Genomic DNA, 26,410 nt, shown 5'->3' on the forward strand with positions numbered 1-26,410 from the left:
ACTTCTTGGCTTCTGCGCTGCTAGAAACAAATTCTGTCACCTCAGGACAGTTGTTTTCTGCTGCTATTGCTCTGCTCGGCTGATGTCTTTTAGTCCTCCTGTGATCTGCAATCATGCTCTGAATATCATGTTGAAGTTTCTAAATTTACTTAGAAACCCTCCATGCACCTTATCTGATTTATTCCTACCTACTTGTTATTTTTCTTTAACAAGTTATTTACAAAGTAAATACTGAAAATAAACACCAGTGCATGCTCAACATATTACAGATCAGCAACTAAAAGAAACAAGAACAAACACACCACATGACACCATTATTTTTGGACCAATGTCCCCGGAAAAATCCAATGCGGGAAAACTGGTGCAGCTATTTGAGGGTTTTCTTATTAAACAATACCAGAGTACAATCTGGGTGTCAAAATTGGCCTACTCAATAGAGAATTTCCTTAGCAGCTATACCTCACAGTTTTAGAGAAATCTCCTGGCTGAAACCCCGGAAAATCCTTCCGGTAGCGCTTCAACACAAAACTGCTCTGCAACCCCAGCGTTTGCCCAATCTGGACTGCATCAGCCCCTCTCTGTCTCACGCTGGCCCTGCATTAGCCTTTCTTGGCCTGCGTCAGCCCCAGGAGGCCCTGCGTCAGCTTTTTGGGCCTCTGCGTCAAACACGCTGGCCTCTCTGGTGCTCTACGCAACACTTGGCTGCCTTTGCGTGGCCCTGCGTGAGCCCTTGTTGGCTCTGTGTCACTCTCCTTGACTGCTGCTTTGCTCTCCCGACGCAATCTCTGCCTTCTCTGTTTCTCTATACTCAATGCCCCTCAGCTGCTCTCCCGATGACTGATTCTATCTCTCTTAGCAAACCCCGCTCTAGAGAATAGAATGACTGATCACTTTGGTGTATTCTCCAAGTGATCCTCAAGCCTCCTCTTATACTTTTCCTGTTGACATCTCAACAGTCGAGATTAAGTCCCTAATCAACGGCTAATATTAGATCTGGCTTGATCCATGTCTTTTGGGCCATTCTAACACAGATTCATATTAATACACATTAATATTTTATTTTCCCTAAGTTTAGACTTAGGGACTCCATTAAAAATATTAATTATTTTAATATCTCCTAATATGTTTAGAATCTTCCCAAACCCTTTATGGGTATTGGAGATCTCATGTGCCCCAACCTCTCCACCAAATTTCACGACTAGAGCACATCCAATGCTACCCCAAATCAACAGTATGCTGGTACAACGTCTTCAAGGTGTCCCACATTTGCTTTGCTGTCTCCTTCTTGGCAATATGTTGGACCACATGATCCTTGACCCCATCAAGGATGATGCATTTCGCCTTGGCCATTGCCTCCTCGTACTTTTCATTATCAGTCAGGTCAACTAGGATAGCCACATTTCTCAAGGCGAAGGCCTTCATGCGATGTCTATCTAGAATGGATAGGATCTTGGCCTTCTAGTCCACAAAGTTGGACGCCTCGTCCAGTCTGTCCTAATCCCTTAGTCCATTCATGGCCATCTCTCTGCTCTTCCTTTCGACTCCTCCGAGTCTCTACTTCTCTCTGGAAGTTCTCTCTTCGACTCCCTCTGAGTTGCTACTTCCCGTCTAGAAGTTCTCTGTTAGACTCCCTCTGAGTCTCGATTTCCCTCTTGGAAATCTGCCTGCCAACTGTCGAGTCGCACCTCTCCGATATCCCGTGCACCTGAAACACTGATCCAGATTCCTTGGCTAGAAATCCGCCTCGGTAGCGACTCCCTCTACCTTGGTTTTGCCCTGTTAGGTATTGTTCTATCTCGGCAGTGACAACACCCCACCATCTTCACTCCTCGCAATCTGCCCATAGCTTCCTATGCCCCAACAACTGAAGGACTGAGCCTCTAAGCTCTGCGCAATCCCGACACTGGTCGAAATGCTTCCCTAGCCAACTGCGTCAACCCTCCCGATCTCTGCATGGCTCTACGTGAGCCTTTTCTACCCTCCTCAACCTCTGCGTTGGCCTCTCTCTTGCCCGGACTGATGACGCAGCCCTTCTGCGTCAACCCTTCTTCTGTTGCTTTCTACAAGGATCAATTTCTGTCACTCGAGACAACTGTTTTTGTTGCAAATGCTCTGCTTTAGCTGATGCCTTAAGCTCTCCTTTGATCTGCAACCACGCTCCGATACCATGTTGAAATTTCTAAGTATTACCCATTAGAAATTTTCTCTGTATTCTTCTGGTTTATTTCTCCTACTTGTTAATTAATGAACATGTTATTTAAACATATAAACATTGAAATAAACACAATACAATTTCAACCATCTATAGTTCAACAGCTGAAAGAAATAGCAAACACAGAAGTGATGCCATTATTTTTGGACAACTCGTCCTTCGAAAAACCCAACTCGGGAAAACCGGTGCAACAATTCTAAGGGTTATTTATTATGCAGTATATCCTTGAGTACAACTGGGTGCCAAACTAGCTCACCCGACAAAGAAAAATAGCCGGCAGTAATACCCCTCTATTCGGAAGTATATATTCAAAAAATCTGCCCCACGAAACCCTCTCCAGCACAACGAAGCACTGCGTCAGCCCTCCTGGCCTCTGTGTTAGCCCTCCTGGCCTCTGTGTCAGCCTCAAAACCCTCTGTGTCATCCCTTTAAGGCATTGTGTAGCCTCTACGGCCCTTTGCGTCACTCCTGATGCCCTCTGCGTGGATGACACAGGCCCTTTTGGCCTCTGCGTCACTCCTGATGCCCTCTGCATGGATGACATAGGCCCTTCTGGCCTCTACGCTGTCTCAGCTAGCCTCTGCGTGGCCTGCTCTGGCTTCTGCATCTACCTCTCTGCCTCTGTGCTGGTCTCTCGGCACTATCTCTACCTCTCTGTCCAGTACTCATCGCCCCACGTAGAAATCCTTGAAAGTAATGGCCTTCCCAAAATCAAGTCCATAGGTCTGGTATTCCAGGAAATAGTCCCCACAAGGTGCCTCCTCCTGCTCCGGTTGCCCACCAGCTCCAGATTGTAGGAATGTAGGAATGGCGGACCTAGGGGGTGTGTTTGGGATCAATGGCATGTTGGCATTGAGAGATGCGTGTTGCTGCAAAGTGCCAGATCCTTCAAATTGGAAATACCCTTGGACTCCCTTACCTTTGTTTCCATTGCCATTTCGCTGGCCCATTCCTTCAATGTTCCGGGATAAGTTCTACACTACCTTTAGTAGGAGTTGGGCAAACTCCTTTTCCTCATTCCTTTTGTCTCCTTCAATGTCCCCCATGTTGGTTTCTTCTACCTCAGGTTCTCTAGTCACAGGATCAGGGGTAATTTTCAATTGTCTTTCTCTACTTTTGTACCTTTGCATTCAATATGTCACGTTCTGCTTATCCTCTGGTGTCATAGACTATGCTGCTCTCACAGGTTGTGCCAAGTCTATGAGCTCTGATACCACTGTAACATCCCTAAGGAAAATTAACAGTAAATATGCAAAGCTAACATAGAACAAAACACCATGAAACAATAACAAACAATTAGACCACAAATTGGCACCAAACACTACGTTGTTGTACTTTTTTATTAATGAAAGGGGTGTACAATAAGGTGTTGGAGCGAGTACACTTGGGCTTGCTCAAGGCAAGCTAACAAAGCCCAAAATCAAAAGTGAGACACCATCCTCCAAATGCTGTTATGCTACTCAAGTACTGCGCTGTAAATGCCTAGAAATGTGTTGTTGCCTGAAAGGATCTGCTGCTAGGGCCCTCTCCACTTCTCAGAAAATTCCAGGAAACTAATCTTGGCCTCTCTTCAATAAACCCAGAATAACCCACGAAGGGTTTGGCCAAAGCTTGACCTTGGAAATTTGACCCTCTTTGGCTTGAGTGGCTCTGCTACTGGGAAAATCGACCCACCTGTAGAATCTACTGCTAAATGCCCCAAAAATGCCTGCAATCCCTGTTAGAAGGCTCCCCAGGCCTTCCCTCCAAGTTTCCACCTCAAACTCCACTCACTCCTCAACCTCCTGGAGTGACTCTACCCAATACTGTGCAGTCCCTGCGCTGCTGTAGCTTCCCCTTTGATGTAGCTTCTCCTCTGCTGAAGTACGACCTCACTGCTGCTGGTATGATTCGGGACTAAGTAGAACTCCCTCCTTGGGCTGGCACTCGAAGTCCACCAAAGCAAGGGCTGGGATCTCCGCTCGGAAACACTCGTGTGCTGAAGAACAAATGTAGACTTGGCTCCTGCTCAAGTGTGTTATGTTGAGAATTTTTGAAATGATAGATGAATGATGAAGAAAAGAAAAATAAACTTTTCATTTCGATGAAGGCTAGACTAATCAAGGGAAGAAGTTTCTATCAATAATGCATCAAACAAAATGTCCTCTACTAACTTTCACTTTTTCTTTTCGAATGCAATGCCAAAAAGTAAAAATGATTTTCACTTTTCCTATGATGCACTTACATGAATTATGCTTTTTCTTTTTGCTTTAAATGATTTAATGCAACTAATGCACCATTTAGTTTTCAATTATTGAAAAATGTTATCTATTCCCAATAATTAATTCCAAAAAATAACTTTTCAACGCAAGTAATCTAATGCACTTTTATGAAAAGTAATTTTTTTGAAATGAAAACTAATTCAATGCAAAATCGATTCCTTTAATCAATGCAAAAGAGCAATCACTGTTTAATTAATAAAACAATCAATAATTCTCAAGCACACAAGTAGTAAACAAAGATCTCAATCGACTCAAAACTTGACAAACTCAATCAAAATCCGATTTTTTTACCACTTCAAGCAAGAGACAATCTTTTGCATTCCACAAAGAAATCAGAAGCATATAGACAGAGATTGATGCAGATAAAGCAAAGAAGAGACCTCAGAGACCAGGACACACTAGAGTTTTTAGTAGAGACCCTAAAAATTCTCACATTCAAGGACCAACGCTACTTTATATAGAAAAACCCGTGCTGACAGGGTCATCAACGCTACTTTTCATAGCAAAACCCATGTTGACAGCACTACTTTTCATAGCAAAACCTGTGCTGGCAGCACTACTTTTCATAGCAAAACCTGTGCTGGTCTTCAACATGGGTAAAGAGTGGAAGACAAGGTTTTCAGCGTGATTGTACAGGAAAAACAAGCGCTATCAGTGCGACTGTCATTGATAAACACGTGCTGAGCAAGGAAATTTTAGGAAAAACAAGAAAGACTCAGGAAGAAATTCTAGACCCGATACCCTAAGACACTAACAATTCAAAGTACAAACTGAAAATCAATCCAAAGATAGGGTCTTTCGACGGTTGGCCAAACTTAACGAGAAGGCAAAAAACGAAAGGAGGATGAAAAGGGTGTAGGCTTCCCCAACGGAGTCGCCAATTTGTTATCTAGATAAATCCCTTCTGCGGACAAAAGCGATCTCTCTAGTCCTATGAGAGGATCTAGCAACAAACCAGACAAACTAGTGCAAGCTTTCCTAGTTTATGTTGAAAATGCAAAGTGAGAGAGAGAAACCTACCTCACTCTGATGCTAAGCGCTCAACCTTTGATGATGATCTCGATCCCTTAGTTTCCTAGCTCGCTCCTTGCTGTTCCTTGCGTCCAAATACCTACAAGAGAGATCAAAAGACAACAAGAGATACAAGAGCATACATAGTATAATTCAAACATAAACTACATGACAGATCAAGGAGCATCATGCTAAATGAATAAATATTTAGACATTTATGGAAATTAAACACTAGATGTATATATTAATGAATAAAAAAGGGAAGCATACAACCATTGCCTTGATGTTGGAGACCTCCTTTGTAGTGGATTTCCAAGTCCAAGCCAAGACTATTCAAGCACTCCTTCTCCTTACTTAGATGGCCAACATTTGGGCATAGTTTCAGAATAAGAATGCAGGGAATCAATGACCAATCCGTTGAGGAAAGTGAAGAATGGATTTATAGTGATGGAGAGGAGGATAGAGATCCACCAAAGAGGGAAGAAGATCCTTATCCCAAAGTTAAGATCCCTAAAGGTAGGATCATGCTCTAAATGGGAGTACTCGACTATATCTTCATCAAACAACTACCAGCTTGCCGTTCTCGAGGCTTCTAGTAAGAGAATCTTCTGCTCGATTTTTGGAGAAACTGCCTAAAGAGGATCAACATGGATTTTCCTATCAAAAGTCGTGCTGCAAGCGCTATTCACTAGTTAGACAAAAGGTAATCAACACAGATTTGCCTACTAAAAGTAGCGTTGGTCTTGCAAATTAGGGTTTTTCACAAGTTTTTCCAGAATTACTTCAAGACATTAGTTCTCCATCTCTTCAGGGATGTTCTGAGCATATAATTCATGGTGAATAAGTTTACACAACTTTTGTTGTTTTACGACATTTGTGACAGCAGTGACATTGCCTTGATGTTGGAGACCTCCTTTTGTAGTGGATTTCCAAGTCCAAGCCAAGACTATTCAAGCACTCCTTCTCTATACTTAGATGGGCAACATTTGGGCATAGTTTCAGAATAAGAATGCAGGCAATCAATGACCAATCCATTGAGGAAAGTGAAGAAGGGATTTATAGTGATGGAGAGGAGGTTAGGGATCCACCAAAGAGGGAAGAATATCCTTATCCCAAAGGTAAGATTCCTAAAGGTAGGATCAAAGGCTCTAAATGGGAGTACTCGACCATATCTTCATCCAACAATTACCAGCTCGCCGTTCTCGAGGCTTCTAGTAAGAGAATCTTCTGCTCCATTTTTGGAGAAACTGCCCAAAGAGGATCAGCGCGGATTTTCCTATCAAATGTCGCGCTGCAAGCGCTAGTCACTAGTTAGACAAAAGGTAATCAACATGGATTTGCCTACTAAAAGTAGCGTTGATCTTGCAAATTAGGGTTTTTCACAAGTTTTTCCAGAATTACTTCAAGACATTAGTTCTCCATCTCTTTAGGGATGTGTTGAGCATATAATTCATGGTGAATGAGTTTACGCAGCTTTTGTCGCTTTACGACATTTGTGACAGCAGTGGCACAAAGGACGACACTTCAGGTGCAGAGTGGGGAATGTGACAAAATAGTGTAACACTTGTGAGTCAAGAAACAAGGGGTTATAAAGATGTCATTGGGAATCCTATGAGAATTGAATATCACTTGGTGAGATTTTGTTTAGTATTTGTGTGATTTTTAAATTTTTACTTTCCGTATATTTTCTATTTATCTTGTGGATGCCTTGTGGTATTTTCCTAAGTACCATACACATGATGTATATGGGAACTCTATGATTGTGTCACTTGTGGACATCAGTGTTTTTCACAGAGTTGCATAGGAAACCATTGCCAGCTTAGAGGATGCATCTCTAAACTTGGGGATTCTAGGGGGTGTCCTTGTTTGGAAGGGGCTGCCCCCATGGATGTGGGAGAGTTCACCCATGCCCCCCCGGCATTTCCTTTCAAAAATGGGGAGGATTGGGATATATCACATGATGGTTTCACAGGATTTTGGACACACCCTATTGAAACCTGTGCCCATGTGGTACTGATTCTCCAAGAATTATCTTTTCTCACTGGTTTGACATTCAGACCTGGAAATATGAAATCTTGTGTGCTTTAAGGTTTATGGCTACTGTTCAATATTTATTACTAGTGCTAGTGTACAATATCTCGATTCCATTGATTGTCTACTCATAATTCTGTGCTTACATAGATAGTGACAGATTGTTTTCCTTTGGAATCATTGAATGAAAGGCACCCTCTTTAAAGAAGTCTGTAATTGGTAGTTGACTACTGTCACACTTGTATTGGAGGCATACCCTAGTAAGGTTCTTTAAAAGGGCTTGGGCACAATATGAGAGGGTGGGGGAATCACTTTCTTGTAACAAAATGATGCTCTCTGGTAGTATTTGTTTTCATGAATAAAGTGGATGCTTTCTTTTGGCTTGATAATGATTTGTTAGCCTGTTAACAATGCAGTGAATGCCAATTCAGATTTAAATTTTCTTTGTTAACAATTTTTATTTAATCAAGTTTTTTTTCACTTGATTATTGTTTCAATTTAATCATTTTTGAATCAGTGTGAAGAAAGTTACCCCAGATAAGGTTAAACCCTTTTGCAACAGTTTTCTGCAGTATTTTATGCTTCCTCATTATTTTCCCTGAATTCTTAACAGATATTTTGGGACTCCTTACCCCCTGCCAAAGCTGGATATGGTTGCTATACCTGATTTTTCTGCTGGGGCAATGGAGAACTATGGTCTGGTTACATATCGGGAAACTGCTTTGCTATATGATGAGAAGCATTCTGCAGCCGCAAATAAGCAAAGGGTACATGTTTTTCTCATCTTCTATTAAATGATTTCTAAGATGGGATAAACAAATAAGGTAACTTGTTTAGTCCAGTGAAAGGAATTATATTAAATGTAATTTTGGGAAATACTTCCATATAATGTATCATTATTGAACATTCATTTCTGCAAGAGAATAGATAAGTGCCATGATCTGCTATATTAGAGACGTTTTTAGAAATGCATTTAAGAAATTTTAGAATTGTGCAGCAAAGACAAACAATCCTGAAATACATGCAAATCCTTATTGGTGAACTGGAGCAAACATGCCACTAAATAGTTTCCTGGAAAGAGTATAAATACCTTGCTTTAGATAAAAGAAAATGCTGAGATCACAAAAATGGTCAAGGATTACAGGAAAATCACAAAATCAAAGATTGATAATAAGAGTTGAAAATATTAGATGGACAAAGCAATAAAGTTTGCAAAGTTGCATGCTGTGGCGCCATATATGCTTAATGAAAATTAAGAATTCATGGAATATACTTATATTTGAAGGCAATGATGGCAATCATTTTGGAATTACACTATCAGCAACATTGGGCTTTTTGATTATTCTAAAATGGTGCATGGAAATGAAATTATACTTTCTCATTCTGGTTCTGATGGCATTTGTTGGATTATATCTTTAGTCGGCTCTATGAAAGGTCAAGAGATGCTAATATTTATCAGGACGAAATGTTAAATGTACTAGATTGGTCTCACATGAAAGCACTTTAAATATATATTATAAATATTTACAGGACTGTGTTTTGAGTAAATATATTTGAATTCTTAGTGCTTAAATCTAGTGTTTTAAGAAGTTGTTCCATATATTATGCTGAGACATTTACTGTTAAATAGGATAAGATAATTTTATTCACGTCTAACAGGTAACCACAAATTGGTTAATGTGACTGCTATGTACAATATCATCAATGCACTGTGGTCTTTGGCAATTGTGCAATTTCCTAGATTCTCTTTTGGCATGGTTCATTGCATTAGTGGTGTAACTTTTGTTGACTGGTTGGTTGTTGTTGGGAAATTTTCACCATTGTACATACTACATAGTGACCTGATAACCCAATTATGTTTACCATTAATTCTTGCTGTCTTTGCTCAGATTCTTGAAAATATTTGTGAAGTGTTCACTGAAGTTCATCTTTTACTGGTTTTCTAGGTTGCAGTTGTTGTGGCACATGAATTAGCGCATCAGTGGTTTGGAAATTTGGTCACGATGGAATGGTGGACTCACCTATGGCTGAATGAGGGGTTTGCGACTTGGGTAAATTTTCCAAATCTTTCCTTTTGGTTCAATTTATATCATCTAATTTTGCTGATCCTCTTAGTGTAACAGCTGGATCTGTAGCATGTCTCAGAGATGTTGTGTTACTAGCAAGATTAACTGATCCTATAGGTCTTTTTCAGAGGCAGTTATACTAGTACTATGTTCTTACATGGATTATGCAACTTCTGAAATTGCAGGTTAGCTATTTGGCAGTGGATTACCTATTTCCTGAGTGGAAAATATGGACTCAATTTATTGATGAAACGGTGGAGGCTTATAGGTTGGATGGGCTAGTTGAGTCACATCCTATTGAGGTAAAGTGTCTTTTTGTTTGGTGGTATGTTTATTAATGTGTTTAGGTAGAATGTGCAAATACAAGAAATACAAGAGCATACATAGTATAATTCAAACATAAACTACATGACAGATCAAGGAGCATCATGCTAAATGAATAAATATTTAGACATTTATGAAAATTAAACACTAGATGTATATATTAATGAATAAAAAAGGGAAGCATACAACCATTGCCTTGATGTTGGAGACCTCCTTTGTAGTGGATTTCCAAGTCCTTGATACTAGTTTCAATTTGCCAATTTTCTGAGTTGTGGATTAAAATGGAACAAGTTCAATGCTATAGTTGAAAACATATTTGGTTTGTGTAGAAAAGAGGAACCCAAAACAGGGATGATTTCTTGGGCTTAGGTGCAACTTTTAGTGAACCAGTGAACCAATGAAGTTTTGATTGCTTTTTCACTGGAATGCCCAATGTAGTGCTTTAGTAAGATGTCTGATAGGTGAGCTTACCCTCAACCCATCCTATTGCCTATTGATCTTCCCATCCAGAATAGTCATGTGGTAGAACACTTGCATCATAATCAACTTGGGTTGTACACCCCAAGTACACTCTCAATTCGTTGGCCAAATGAGGAGCGGTATTCTCAACTAGTTGCCTGCTTGTGGGTATGATGCCAACTGTTGTATACTCTGCAAAGACCAAACAGGAGAGCAACATTCTCCAACCCTATGAAGATAGGGGAGAAACATTCTCCAACCCTATGGGTAACAGATAGGGGTAACGCCCTATTGTCCAGAGCTCCTTCAACCCTAGGAGCCCTCCATCTCAATTCCTCACCCTGGGAGCTCAAACAGGGAGGAAGAGTTGGCTCAGTGTCCTCGATCAGTGCTGCTCTCATCATACTCGAATCTGGTATCAACTTGTCTCAATAACAGCTGTTTCCTATTCATACAGAACATCAAATCAAATATCACGTCAAATCATATATAACTATATAAATCACAAAAGGATACCATAATCATCCTCCCTCTCAAGGAGGTGCCAACCACAAGCCTGAGTTTGTTTCGAATAGCTGCATTGTCTCAATATATGAGAGTATCTTGGTCCCAACTATAAATATGGGACTTTCTGCTAATCGGATCTCAATGTATCCATGCCATATCCAGATCATACTCAGATAAATCTCTAAGGAGCTTCTTCATCCCGCCTCACAGCTATCCATGCTAGCAACATCGTATTCAACCTTAATCGTACTATGGACCTCTCATCCAAGATATCATGGCAGATCTCATACTAAAGCAACGTCCAAATGTGCTTATCAGCAATAATCTGAAATATCAACAATACATCTATGCAGACGCATATCATAGGAGAGATATCTCATTCTCAAAAATAAAACACCTCATGCAGATATATCAAAGGATGTTTGGCGACAACTCTATGTGAGTGAAGCAACTCACTCATGAATTCATTCAGGTTCCATGCACATCATATATATATACAGATGGATGTTCAAAACATAACATCAATGCTTCAAATGACTATCGGATGCCATGTCAAGTTCAACAATATATTTGAAAATCAAATCGGAGTATCCAAGGATTTTCATTTTCATTATACAAAAACATTTTCCAATAGCTTCGCAATATGGAATTTCTTTCCCAAATTCCAGAAATCGATTCATCATGCCATGATACATCATTTTGGGCTTCAGAAGTCATCTCGCTTTGGTTTAGATAATCAAAGGCTCATCACTTGTCACAAGTAGATCATCATGATATAAAACCAAAACCATAATCAATATCAAATCCATACCTTGGAACTCATCATCCTGACTTCATCAGATAACTATCAAATATAGACATATCTGGATTGCAATGCTCTAAGCATAATGCCTTGCTAAGTCAGCATAATCAACCTTACATAAATCAATGTTGTACCATCACAACAACAAAGTCAAATCATTCGAGTTTAGAAGCTAGATCACGACCATTATCAAAGTCATCAATATCATAGTATCAATTCTTTCAACTAGGAGACAAGTGGAGCTCATATGATCTCATCATGCCAACAAGTTGTCATCAATCGTGATTCGTGCATTATGAATCCGAACTTGATCACGTTATTCTTATAATCATATTACAAGTTGTTTTTGTCACCAGGTGTAAATGCATACACCAAGGATGAGTCATGCAGGTATGCTGAATCCGAACTTGATCAAGTTATTCTTATAATCATAATACAAGTCGTTCTTGTCACTAGGTGTAAATGCATACACCAAGGATAAGCAATGCAGGTATGCTGAATCACAACTATCATTACCTCAACCATTGTGCTAGGAACAAGGAGGCCAAAACAAAATCATTTTTCCGAATATACATCATTATGCCCACATAGCATAGACATCAAGGCAAATCAACAATCGTCAAATCAGATCATTAGACATTAGGTCAAGTCCAAATTAGCTATCGTAGAGATCTATAGTCAAGGCATATCTCAATCATCAATTCAAAGTTATTGTCAAGTATCATGAGAAAACACTGTTCATCTATATCAATCAGCCAAATTATGCCAACCTCATGTAGCACAAAGATAGTGACATATCTATATGTATGTGTCGGTCACCTGCAATCACAAGTTCAATATTCATGTTTATGTAATGGCAAGCATTCAGGCTTTTCTGCTTGCAGATCTTGCTATCTGCAACACATTTGTGGGACTGACATTTTCTAAGTGACCATTTGATTTTATGCACAATACTTCATTTTTATGTGATCAACAATTTAACCCAACAACTTCAAAACTCAGATTACAGTGGCAGAATATGTTAGAAACAACTTGATTCAGAGTTCAAACAACTTCAGAAAGCTTCAAATGATGGTCAACTGTAGTCAAACCTTTGGACGCTCCCTTCAGGTTAGCATGGGAGCGTATTTAGTTGCTTGGATGTTGTTTAGGCCTTAGCATGCGTGCGTCCAGGGACGAGATCTCCTAGATCTATGATTGCGTCCAGAGAAGAAAGCCTAATTTCTGTATGGGCTTCAGATTTGAGACTCTGCTGCAGATCAATACTTTTACATAAATCATACTTCAGCAACACAAAATGCAAATAGTAATATGAGTAAGAGTCTTAAGAAGAGATTCTCCCTCTGACTGGGGATCTACTTCATTCATCTTCATTCATGTCATCAGCCTGTCTCTACTAGAGCCAAACAACAACAAATCTATTAGAACATAAACATATATCTATCATGGCTATCAACATCATGACATCAATCTTTCATCAAAGGTTAGACTCAAAGTAGTAGGTAGATGTAGCATCATATCTCAAAGATTATGAAAACAATAGCTCTTTCTATCAAGTTAGGACATTCAATTATGCCATAGTTACTCATCCCATCAAGACATGATCATAATTAGTAAGAAATCTAGTTATCAATCTTCCACTTATACTTCTCACATCAAGGTTACCATGCTCTTCATGATCAATTAGATCAAATTAGGTCATTCAATAAAGCTTTATCAAAACAACAAGAGTGTCAATCACTCTTTCCATATGCTTTCATCATGCTTATGGAAAGTATTACCAACAAACTCACGTATAGGAGTCAATGAGCTATCATTTACTAGAGTCAAGGTGCTAGCCTTCTTTATAGGATCAAGATATCCAATAGATAGATCATAGATGTTAGCCAAACATCAAGTGTATCAATGTATCAACATTAGATAGCCTCATAAAATTCAAGAAGATAAAAAATGTTCAACACCAGGAGCATTTTTTCATCATAAGAAACATAGATCCAAGTCACTTTCATGTGCATGTATGAGCCATTAAAGAAAGAGACATTCTTATCATACCTTAGGGCTTACCGAGCCAATAACCTACCATGCATACCTTAGGGTATTACCTGTGCACCTTTTCATTAGACATAGGCCGCTTGAAGCACTTTGTCATCTTTTCATCAAGTACCTCTTTACCTCTTTCCAGATCTAGCTTTCCTTTCCTCATCTCAAATGATCCTCAAGAAGGATCTACTCACCACATCTCATCAAGGAGGTTAGAAACATCCATATACTTAAATACATATGCAGGAAGTATAAGCAATAAACATAATCATCAGATCGATAAGTATAACAAGTAAGAAGCATCACAAGTCAAGAAATTCTTATCTTCAATGAGAGGTGATCCTCTTCCTCTTGAACCAATCTTCAAGAGACATCAATATCCATGGTCCATATATCCATGTTGCCTTCAAGTATGCAACTAGGTTTGCTAGGGATTATCTCATTTAGGGCTTCGTCGAATCTTCGTCAAGTGCTCAAGCATCTTCACATAGACCATGCTAGAGTTTCATACATCAAATCTCAAGTCATTGCCATAAACCAGGGTTTTCTCTCCAACCCTAACCTCATAGACTCCATCAAACTCTAACCATCAAGATGCCTAGGGCTTTCTTCAAACTCTAGAATTCTTTTAGGTCTCCACCATCCTTTTCTTGCTTCCATCAAAGGTGTCATTATTGGGGTGATCTTCATGACTTTTCTTTAGCCCAGCTCTAATACCATGTTAATTTTTCATAGGGCTATATTGTTCTTTGCTTTGATAATTGCATTTCTTCATTGAACATATTAAGTTCACCCCATATCATCATTACATTATTTAGATCTACATCATTATACACCATTATATAGAAAGAACATCATCATCATCATCATCATCCATCAATGCAACAGAACATAAAAGGAACAATAGAAGAAAAGCATGCACATACATAGAGACACCAGGATTGGCCCAAGACTAGGGAAAAACCCACTATGGGGAAAACCCTTGCAAATATTCTTCTTCTTAGATAGTCATCAAATGATGTAGCAAAAGAGAGTACAATGATCCATTTATCTATGCAACAAAACAATAATGATATCCATGAAACAAATCTAATCAAAACCCTCATACTGATGGTTGTAATGTGTTGTCGCAAACTAATGTCAATTGTTGTATATTGTTGTCACTGAGCAAAAACTTCAGAATACTGAAATCTCATCTCTGAGTCTCAGACGCAGGGAGAAGTTGTGCGAGCGACTATAGCAGCCCTGGACGCTCTCTTAGAACTGTGTGCTAGCAATTGTGGTAGCCCGGACGCTCCCATACCATTCTGTGCATGTGTCCGGGGAACAACTCATCAGATCTACTCAAAAACTGTTGGTCATTCCCTTGAAGTTATCGTGTGTGCATCCAGGAAAACTTGGACATTCTCAGGGCCATTCTATGCAAGCGTCCGGGGACCGACACCTCTAGATCTGCCTCTGAAGCCCCAGACGCTCCCATAAGTCTTTGTGCCAACGTCCAAGGCTCTCTCGACGCTCTCATGACCACTGTGTGCCAACATCCAGGGACTAAAATGCCCTGTTCTGTGCTAGCGTCTAGAAACCAGAAAACCCTAACTTAGAGTGAACCTCACGCCTGTGATTTTAGACCCTTGCATGAACTCCTTCTGTCGAACCTGTGCGAACCAAGACAAAAGAGAAGAGAAGATAGCTTGATTGAATGTGTCCAAATGAGCTTGAGGTCTCTTCTATTTATAGGATTTCCTAAGGGTTCACTTGGGGTTAAGACTGACCCAAGCAGTTACTCATGTGGTTAGGGCCGACCCATTCCACGATACATGTATGAATAAAGTAATTCATAACTCAACTTCCGCTTGACCAAATTGGGTGATCTTTAGGTCGATTTTGGTCCTCTCGAAAAGAGAAATCTAATGCAATCATCGTCTTGGTCATTTGCGCTATTCAAGGTGGAATTTGATCGCATTTGCAAAAATTAACAACATAAAGGGGACGTATATAAGCAACCCCAAAATTTAGGGAAATTTCTTGGAAACGGGGGACGTCAGAGTCATAAAAGTTATAAAATTATTAAAAATTTAATATATAAAAATAAAAAATAAAATCCCACCAGTATGTCAATAACTAAGTTAGTAAATAGTAAATCTTAATAATTATGAAATGTACATCAAAATATGATCATCATTTTGTATTAGACTATTATGAATCAGAATTATTATTTGACATTTCTACAATCATCAATGTAAAATTGTAAATCTAAAAGTAAATTACTAAATTGAATCCATCATTTGATATTATGCAATGTTCCATCTAAATTCATCATTTGGCAATGGGCATTAATATTATGCAAGGTACATCTAGATTAAATTAATTATTTGACAATTGAAATTACACAATGCACATCGAAAAGTAAATTCATCATATGACAAGGACATTATGCTGAAGTCTAAAATAGCCATAGAATACTAAACTAAAAGTAAACTTCGAAAGCAGTGAAATACTAGTAAATTTCTCAAAAAGTACTAAATAATAAATCACAGCTCCAATCTGACAGCTACAAGTCACAAAATCAAAATCGCAACTCCAAATGTCTCGGGGCCCCAGTTGATATTAAATCCATATCACAACAAATTGTAAATGGAAAATGTTGAGCAGTGGTAGCGGGAAAATCTCAGCCGGCAAGGTAAAATGTTGAGCGACAACAAAAGGAAAATGTCAGGCGACAGGGTAAAATCATAGGGTTAATAAGAAATAAATGAGAGATGTGAATGATTATATTTTAAAGATTTAATTTATCCTTTAAGTTTTATTTATTTATTATTATTTTTTTAATTATGTTAAAATTTGTAATTTTTTATGTTTTTAATTGTTATTAGCAACAAAATTTGGGGGGACATGGAGGGACGCTTTTTGTCACCAGAAAAAAGCCCCCCCTAAGTTTCCCCAAAAAAGGGGACATGGGGAAATGTTTCCCCACTAGTTTCCCTATCCCGAGAGCGTGGGGGGGCGAGGAAGCATGTCCCCCACCTTGGGGGACGCGTCCCCGTGGAACACCGACAACAACAGATGAGAGGGAGTTGCAGTGCAGATGTAGAGTTGGCAACAATATAACAGTGTCAACAACAACACGAATGCAACATCAGAGTTGTGTAGTGATTGGTGGGCAGTGGCATGCAATCACAGTGGCTAGACATCAACAACGTGACAAAGGGTGATAAAGAGACAAGGTGTTGTAGTAGCAGTGCAGCACTAGAACACGTTCCTTGCTAAGAGGGTGTGCTGGTTTTGGTAGCATCATAGGTGTTCTAGTCTCAAAACTTTGTGGAGAGGCTAAAAAACAAGCGTTCTCCATAACCTAGAAATCGTTTATGGAAATTCCACTTAGAAGTGTCTCAATTAGATTATTAGCCTATTTTTAAATATTTCCTAAGTCTAAACTTAGGAGAAGTGGTTAATTAATTAGAATTAATTGAGATAAGGTGTGATTCATCTAGAAACACACACAGATCAAATCCGATATGATCGTAGCCATCGATAAGATTTAATCTTGGTCATTGGAGGTCCAACAAAAGATTATAAGAAGTCGACGGGTAGATGAAGAACACACACTTGAGATCGATTTCCTTGGAGAGTTCGATTTTCCAAAGAGCAGCAGTAGTTGCCGAAAGAGTTTGAGCTAGAGAAGGAAGCAGGGACAAATAGGGACAGGGACAATTAAGTTGGAGGAAGGTTTTCTAGATCCGGTGAGTACTTTGCGCAGTGGCTGAGATTTTCTCCTAGAGGTTGCGTAGAAGCCTTAAAGGGCAGTTTGATTTTGTGAAGGTGAAGCTGGTTTTTAGCTCTAGAGCCCAAAAAGTATTTCCAGATTGCCAGAGGTCAATTTCCCAGTCAACAACAGGCAAGACGGCTTGATTTGCAGTTGTTCCAGGCTGAATGTATAGCAGACTATGCAAGGGTGATGTAGAAGCTGCGTAGGGCATGGTGGACGACTTGCTTTTCAGAAGCAGTTGAGTGCCGGGATTGCTCGGAGTGAGGGTAATTTCTGTCAGATAATTTTTGCCAGTATTTTCTCTGCAAGATTGCCAGTTTTCGACATCCAGATTGTACTTAGATTATTTCATTACTGCATAATAATAAAAACCCTTAGTTGTTGCACCGATATTCCCAAGTTGGTTTTTTCTGGTGACATTTGTCCATAATTAATTATGTCAATTTTTATGTGTGCGCTAGCATATTTCTCAGTTTCCAACGCTTTTATTTTTTGCAGTAATTTTGTGAAGATTGTAGTGTGTTTATTTCGTTGTTGCCATATCAATAACTACTGATTTAATTAACAATTAGAAGAAATAAATTAATAATACTTGTTGTTGCAATAGGATTTCAGTAGTGTATTTTTCACAGGGTATACATATATTTTCACAACACATTTAACACCATTGTAAGTCAAGGTCACAAGTTAAAGCCTTGTAACAACCATGTGAAGTCTTGTATTAGGTGTCCTAGACCTTGTGTTTCATTGGACCCCAATTGATCCTTTAGGTTCATCTCTGACTCTTTTCGTCTTGGATAGGATTGGAGGGCCTCAGATGGGCTTACTTGGGGACTCATGGTTTTAGAGGAACTTGCTTTTGTAGGGTCGATCATTAATGTATGGGCCAATCCAACTTGTGTGGTGTCCCTATGTCTTGTTGAAATGTGAGACTAGGTTCGGTCTTCATAAATGTGAAATGTACTCTTGATTCTTGTATATTGTAAAAAGAAAGGAAAAATGTTATTGTTATTTTTGTAGCATGGGTTTGATGCTGAAGGTATTTTTATTTAGAGGTCAAGCACCCATTCAGTGCTTTTAGGGTTTGTCCTAGTGTCAAGAAGTCAATAAAGTCATTGTCATATGAAGAAGACCCCATTGGGCACATTGTAACATTTCAAAAGAATTATTTTTGTATTTAAAAGTGTCAAAATACCCTCCAAGACCAAGTTGGCCTGGCAGTGAAGAAGTCAGCCTCATTAGGGCATGTCGTCCTCCTTGGAAGCCTATATATTGGAGGTAACTCTACCTCCTATGGACACAATCATCTCTTATCCATTCAAGCGAAGAAGAGGTAGAAGAAAGGCTAACGAAGAAGGAAAGAAGGACGAAGTTTTTGGGTTGATTCTCTCTCTATCTCTCTCACACGTGCGAAGTTGAAGCTAGGGTTTTGTAACTTCAAGGTCAAAGTTTCTAAGTTGCAGAAAGAAGGTCAAAGTTGCTGGGAGAAGGACCTACTAGGTCATCTATTAGCCCTAGAAGAGGAAGCAGCCCAAGCGAAAGAGTAAGGAACCCTTGGAAGTTTATATGTTATATCTTGTGCTTTTGAGTGTATTGTCTTGTCGGTTTTGAGTTTTGTTGTACTCTTGATTCTTGTATATTGTAAAATGAAAGAAAAAATATTATTGTTATTTTTGTAGCATGGGTTTGATGCTCAAGGTATTTTTATTTAGAGGTCAAGCACCCATTAAGTGATTTTAGGATTTTTCCTAGTGTCAAGAAGTCAATAAAGTCATTGTCATATGAAGAAGACCCCATTGGGCACATTGTAACATGCCAAAATAATTATTTTTGTATTTAAAAGTGTCAAAATACCCTCCAAGACCAAGTTGGCTTGGCAGCTAAGAAGTCAACCTCATTAGGGCATGTCGTCCTCCTTGGAATATATTGGAGGTAACTCAATCTCCTATGGAATCATCTCTCATTCATTCAAACAAAGAGGAGGCAGAAGAAAGGCTAGCGAAGAAGGAAAGAAGGATGAAGTTTTTGGGTTTATTCTTTCTCTATCTCTCTCACACGTGCGAAGGTCAAGCTAGGTTTTGCAACTTCAAGGTCAAAGTTTCTAAGTTGTAGAAAGAAGGTCGAAGTTGTTGGGAGAAGGACCTACTAGGTCATCTATTAGCCCTATAAGAGGAATCAACCCAAGCGAAGGAGCAAGGAACCCTTGGATGCTTACATGTTATATCTTGTGCTTTTGAGTATATTGTCTTACTAGTTTTGAGTTTTTGTTGCATATTTACACACGGAAAACCAGTAGAACAATAAAAGATTAATTCTTTTACCTCATATTTTGACCCCAAAGAAGGCAGTGACCTTCACTTGGTTGGTTGAGTTACTAATTGGGAATTCTCCCTTGGCCTTTTTGACCTTTACAACCCTGCTAATCAAATCGATTGCAATAACTTATTTTTTTGTATGTACTATTGTCATATCCCTGTGAACCACATTTTGATATGAGAATGTATAATGAAGCAAAGTTGGCTTGCAACATTCAACTACTTAAGCTTCTTTTCAATAAGAAGCCGTGAGCGGGAGGTTTCTATTCTTCCAAAGTCACCCAAGACTTGCACTTAGCTACAATGGCTTTTGCTAGAACTCGCGCAAACATGAGTGTAAGCATGGGCAATTAGAGATGTATTATTTAGAGAAGAATCTACAACATGAACAACAAATTGAAAAGCATAAATAAGCCACACATCTAAGTGGATTGATATATCAATCTTCAATTCCTAACCTTGATACTTCATCAGTTCTCTAAATCTTAAACCTCCACTTGTCAATTTCAAACAAAATGGAGAGAAACTCCTTTATATAGATAAGATAAGATATTTATATTAATGTCTAACAAATGATCGTGAAAGTAGGTTAATGGAATTTTTGAGTATATTGATGTCGATACAAGTAGGAGTACTAAAAGGTGTTAACCGAGATTGTCATTGATGTCAATATGGCAATATTCTAGGAGAAGCGGAGCAAGAAGCCATGAGGAGAAACCAGAGGAAAGCCAAGACAGTCAAGCCATTGGAGAGAATATCGGAAGTCATAGGAGCTATCAGAGCAGAGCTATCAAAGCAGGGAAGAAGTTCATTAGAAGGAACAAAGAGGAACACGCATCAGGAGGAGAAGCTAGTGGAAGAGCAGTTAACGGAGGAGCATCGCATGTAATATATGCCAAAGAAGAACTATCGGAATCCAAAGGGAAGACCGATTAGAGGAGCAAGAGAAGCATAGAGGAAGAGTCATTTGAAACCACAAGAAGCAAAGAGCGGAGACTCGTTACCTAAGTCACCTGACACAGGGATTCGGGATTCGTAGGATACGGGGATTCGAGTGTTGGATTCAGACACATTGACCCCTCGGAACAGGACACGTAGGATTCGTTATATATTATTTTATTAAATATATATATATATATATTAAAAATTAGATATTTCTTACACAAATTCTCATTAATGATACAAATTCATTGATTTCAAACATAGATCTTCATCTAGATGTTAGTTTCACTGTTTACAAAGTAAGTTAGTAACATTATAGCATGCATAGTACATACAAAATTCAAATATCTACATAAACCCTCACAAACCTCATAAACCCTCCCAAACCTCATAAACCCTCATAAACCCTCACAAACCTCATAAACCCTCACAAACCTCATAATCCCTCCCTCATAAACCTCATAAACCCTCACTTTTTTGGGATTCGAATCCCAAAATTGAGACACGAAGTGTCCTAACGGGACACGACCGGGATTAGATGGTGTCTTGTTAGGACACGTAGTGTCCCATTTTAAGATTTGAATTCCCATTGAATCGTGTCGGATTCGTGGGATTCGGACACGTGGCCTGTTTTGGACGAATCTAGTTTCATAGGTCGTTACTTTGTGTAACCGCGTTCAACAGTTAACCGATGGGTTTGTAATAGTGGCAGTGGTTATCGGGCAGACACTAGGCAGTAAGTGGTATTTAGAGGAGAGTGCCTGATTCCATTAATCGAGCGACACGTAGCACTTGGGTGGAGAGAGAAAACCACTTTTTCAGGTGGTTATTTCTCTTGCAAGTGGCTCACCCGAAATGCATGTAGGCCGTTGGATCTAGCACGGGTTGATCGACGACAAAGGATCAATGGACGGTTTTGGGTTGATCAGGTTAAGTCGGGACTGTTAGATCTAGAGAGAAGATCAACGGTGGAGGATCGCTAAGGAATACCGCAAGAGTGTAAAGCCGTGTCATGATAAAATATGCGATTGCGATATATATATATATATATATATATATATATATATATATATATATGGACCCACGGGACCATTACAATATGATGTAATATAATATCGCGTCCGTTGCAATATCGCAAGCCTCTTTAAAAGCCTTGCCACATTAAAATGCCAATTGCAATACGTATGCGGACCCACTGCAACGTTATAACATGCCCTATTGTAATATTGCGTCCATCGCAATATCACAAGCCTTGTTAAAGTTTTGCCACATTGAAATCCACCGATTGCGATATAATTGCGGACCCGACTACATCATTATAGCATGGCTTAATCAAATATCGCATCCGCGGTAATCGCAATGTACAAAGAATGTCAAACCGGTGATTGCGATAAGGGTGTGGACCTGACGGACTTATTAATAACTATTTAATACCATATTGCATCCGCTTCGTCGGCAGTTGGGAATCAACGATGTTATGTGTGAACCTCCGGAAGCTGTGATTGTATAAAAGGATGACGTGGCATGTGGGACCTCTATATGGGTATAGCCTTCCGTGAATATGGAAAACTCTTCACTATGTTTTTAATATTCAAGTCGGTCGGCCTTCTTCCACTAAACGCGTCTTTCCATTGGTGAAACTCATATAAATCTACGATAAGGCGTATCATTTCGAATGATCTATTGTGGACATCAATCACAGAACATAATGGTAGTTCACAATTCGTGATTATGAAAAGAAGACGAAAGGACGAGCGAGTGTAGATTGGGAAGCTGAAGCTCAAGCAACGGGAGGAGGGAAGCCAGAAGGATGAGCGAGCGTTGAGGAAGCTGAAGCTCAATCAAGCAAGGAGGAAGACAAAAGGTCAGGCGTATCAGGCTTCTATAACAGTGAACAAGGAAGGTTCAAAGGGTTGTTGGCGAACTGGAAGAAAGGAGCAAGTTGAAGGTCCAGCAGGACAGAAAAGGGCCGAAGGTCCAGCAAGACAGAAGGAAGCTGACGGTCCAGTAGGATAGAAATAGGCCGAAGGTCTAGCAAGACAAAAGGAAGACGAAGGTTCAGCCAGACAGGAGGCAGTAGAAGGACGAGCAACTTTGTTGATCGTGTTACCCTGTGAAAGACTTAGACGTATGATGAATTAATCAAGTACATAATGCATACTGAAGAACAATTCTGTGATATAATAAATAAAGTTTCATTTGATATCGCTTGAAGGGAACAGTAGCCAGCACTAGTATTGAAGCATATGTGAATGTATTTCTGGGAAGTAAGAGATTGCAATAGCAAGAATAGTGCCTAGTAGTCACGCTGGAAGCATTCACCATGATAGTGAGAACAGAGGCTTGAAACAGAGAGTTGGTTCTTGTGCAGAGCTTAGTGCAGCTAATAGTAGACTCACTAAAGTTGTGTGGAGACATTATCAGAGATCATGATGGCTATTTGATATCATCATGAGATAACTTTTGCAGACTCTATGTGGACAGTATGAAGAGTTGTAAAGACTTCTTCATATGAAGACTGGTTGCCATTGATGCTGTAGCATGGAGACTACAGTGAAGCTGTAAACAGACAGAATTCAGTAAAGAAGAGTTTTGGGAGCAGAACATTACTATCAAACATGCCTTGACAGCAGAGGGTTGGAGCCCTTGGGGTTGGTGCCTCAGAAGTTGGAAGGATTGGTGTCCTTGGAGTTGGTGCTCCTATATCCAAGGTTGGTGCCTTGACAGCAGAGGGTTGGAGCCCTTGAGGTTGGTGCCTCAGAACTGGAAGGATTGGTGTCTTGGGAGTTGGTGCTCCTAAGTTCAAGGTTGGTGCTCCTATATCCAAGGTTGGTACCTTGACAGCAGAGGGTTGGAGCCCTTGAGGTTGGTGCCTCAGAACTGGAAGGATTGGTGTCTTGGAGTTGGTGCTCCTAAGTCCAAGGTTGGTGCCTTGACAAAACAGAGTTGGTGCTCTAGAGGTTGGAGCCTCACAAAAGTCCAAGTTGGTGCTTGGCAACAGATTGGAACCATATATATATTGTATCTATTTTATTGCAAAGATTATATTAATAAAAGCATTTATTCTTGTTGTTCATCTTGTGTTCTGAATATAAATTTTTTGACTAGAAAATATAACAATTGGAAAAGAAATACTGATTCATCCCCCCTCTCAGTATTTCCAACAAAAGGTCTCCTATATAAAGAATAAGAAATGTAGTAGAAACATAATTTCTATATGCTAAAAGATGGAAAACCCTTGACTCCATGTGTGGGTGACTGTAGAAAGGAGCCATGGACTAGGTCATGATCCACTAGATCTAGATCTATCTATCCTAACCCTTAAGGCCAAATGAAGAAATCTCAAAATAGAATAGTGCTTGATGGGAGAGCTAGGGGAAGATCTGGACCCTCTGATGTGTTGTTGCTGGAAAGAAGTAACTTATCACTGGTATCTAGGTGACCTCAATTGTATTTTGGTAAGAGATTTGGTCTAGCGATGTTTCAGAGGTATTTGAGGCAATGTTGTTGTTAGCATGTAAATTGATAGACACCTTTGGTTTGAGTATCAAAAGAAACTATAGAGAGTTCGGATCCCCTTGAACATGCAATGAAATCTCCCATGGATATAATAGTAAATGTTGCAATGAAAGCTAAAATGCTCTCGAGGCCATCCCTCATCACAATGAAGTGCTCAACATATAAAGTCGTCTTCAATGTAACTCACCCTAAGGATTTATGCAAGTGACTAGTACATATTTCTTGTATATATCCTCCGAGATGGTTTTATGCATATATTGTTTGGTTGGTTAGAGGTGGCTGGGTGCACACAAGGAATATTTGAATGGAGGAAGTTGGTCCATCAAATATCAACCAAAGCAATTAGAGTTGAGACTTTGGTGTACCAACACCATTGAAAATTGTAGCCATGGTTGACATTTCCATTAGAAAAAGGAAAATAAAAATTGCAAATTTGAATTTGATTTCAAGTCGACATAGTGATTAATTCAAGTCGTTTAGGTCCCAAAAGGCACCAATTCATCCCCCCTTGGAAGCCTATATAAAGGAGCCTTTCCTCATTTTGAAACACTGAATATGTATTGTATCTCTTTGATCCAACAAATTTCAGAAGGAAGAGGGCCAAAATTTCAGAGAAGTTCTTTGGGATTTCTTCTTGCTGTTGGGTATTGGTTTGGCTATTCTATTGATGTTGCTTCTGATGTATTGATGTACTATGAACTCGCTCTCTTTCTCACAAGGAAGAATCTTCTAGGTTTTCCCCTTGTTAATTTTGCCTTGGCCTCATGTCTAATTTCTGCGTCTCTTGTCTCATGGTTTCTGATATTTACTTTTTCTCTAACATGCTTATGAATGAATTTTCTTATTATTGCTTTACGATGAAAAATGTTAATAATCTGTGCAAGAAAATTGCTCTAATAATGCCCTAGTAAAATCAACATGGTATCAGAGTTGGGGGGGATTGAAGAACAATCATGAAGGCATTGATTCTGTAAATGCTTTGTGGCACCTTTTGTGATTGGCACTTATGAAAGCAGAAATTTGTGACATATCTCTTTGTCTTAGAGTAATGCAAAATTATCTCAAAAAGATTGATGTGAGCTTCATGTGAGAAGTCATCCACAAAGCCGAGACGAGATCTATGAAAAATACCTCCCTAGTTGAGAGGGAGCATTGAAATTGGATTGTGATGTTATCTGCCTTCCTTATGATGGAAAACACTGAAAATAACTCCTTGGCTAAGAGGGAGTGCTGAAAATTGTAGCCTTGGTTGGCATTTCCATTAATGAAAAAAAAGGAAAATTAAAATTGCAAATTTGAATTTGAATTTTTCTTCAAAATCTTCAAGTTGGCCTAATGATTAATTCAAGTTGCCTAGGCCCCAAAGGCACCAATTCGATCCCCCTTGGAAGTCTATATAAAGGAGCCTTTCCTCATTTTGGAGCATCGAATTTGTCTTGTATCTCTCTGATCCATGGAATTTCAGAAGGAGGGCATAAATTTCAGTGAAGGGTTTTCGTATTTCTTGTTGTTGTTGGGTGTTGGTTTGGCTATTATATTGATGCTGCTTCTGATTTAGTGATGTAGTATGAACTCTCTCTCTCTCTTTCTCATAAGGAAGAATTTTTTGGGTTTCCCCTAGTGAGTTTTTCCTTGGATTTAGGCCTAATTTTTGTGTCTCTTGTCTCTCAGTTTCTTGATATTTACTTCTGATCTTTCATGCTTATGAATGATTTTTCTTAGTATTGCTTCATGATGAAAAATGTTAATAATTTGTGTAAGAAAATTGCTCTAATAATGCCCTAGTAAAATAAACAAATATCAGTTTTGAGTCGTGTTGGACATCTAATCCGCTAAGGGTTGGTGTGGAATGTGAACAGTCACCAGAGTCCAAGAGACCACTTGGTATATGAAGACCAAGGGTCACAAGAATGTATTATAAATGTATATCTTTGTAAATAGAAATGTAATTCACGTTTATCTTATCTGCTGTCTTCTCCATGTGTGTGTTTAACATGGTATCAGAGTAGGCGATCTCCTACCCTGCTCAATTGTGAGCTACTGTTTTTGCAGCCAATTTTGTGCATATTAGTTTTGCACCTCTATTCATTATCCCGAAATAGGAAAGCTGGTGTTTTTTGCTTATACTGGGTTCACAAGTTTCTATTTGGAATTC

The 26,410-nt window shown here is 39.2% G+C and overlaps 1 pseudogene across 1 annotated transcript in view; it reads left to right on the top strand.

Annotated features, from left to right (window-relative positions):
• Positions 1-26,410, top strand: part of LOC149144269 (aminopeptidase M1-like) — a 133,126-nt pseudogene that overhangs the window by 24,986 nt on the left and 81,730 nt on the right. The window contains exons 6-8 of the transcript XR_016264057.1: positions 8,129-8,282; positions 9,462-9,566; positions 9,767-9,883. The product of XR_016264057.1 is annotated as an aminopeptidase M1-like (transcript). The remainder of the gene's footprint in view (positions 1-8,128; positions 8,283-9,461; positions 9,567-9,766; positions 9,884-26,410) is intronic.

This window comes from Pinus tabuliformis, chromosome X (genome assembly GCF_031772625.1).
Source record: "Pinus tabuliformis cultivar Carrire ecotype Pingquan chromosome X, CPIR1, whole genome shotgun sequence".
Taxonomy (NCBI): domain Eukaryota; kingdom Viridiplantae; phylum Streptophyta; class Pinopsida; order Pinales; family Pinaceae; genus Pinus; species Pinus tabuliformis.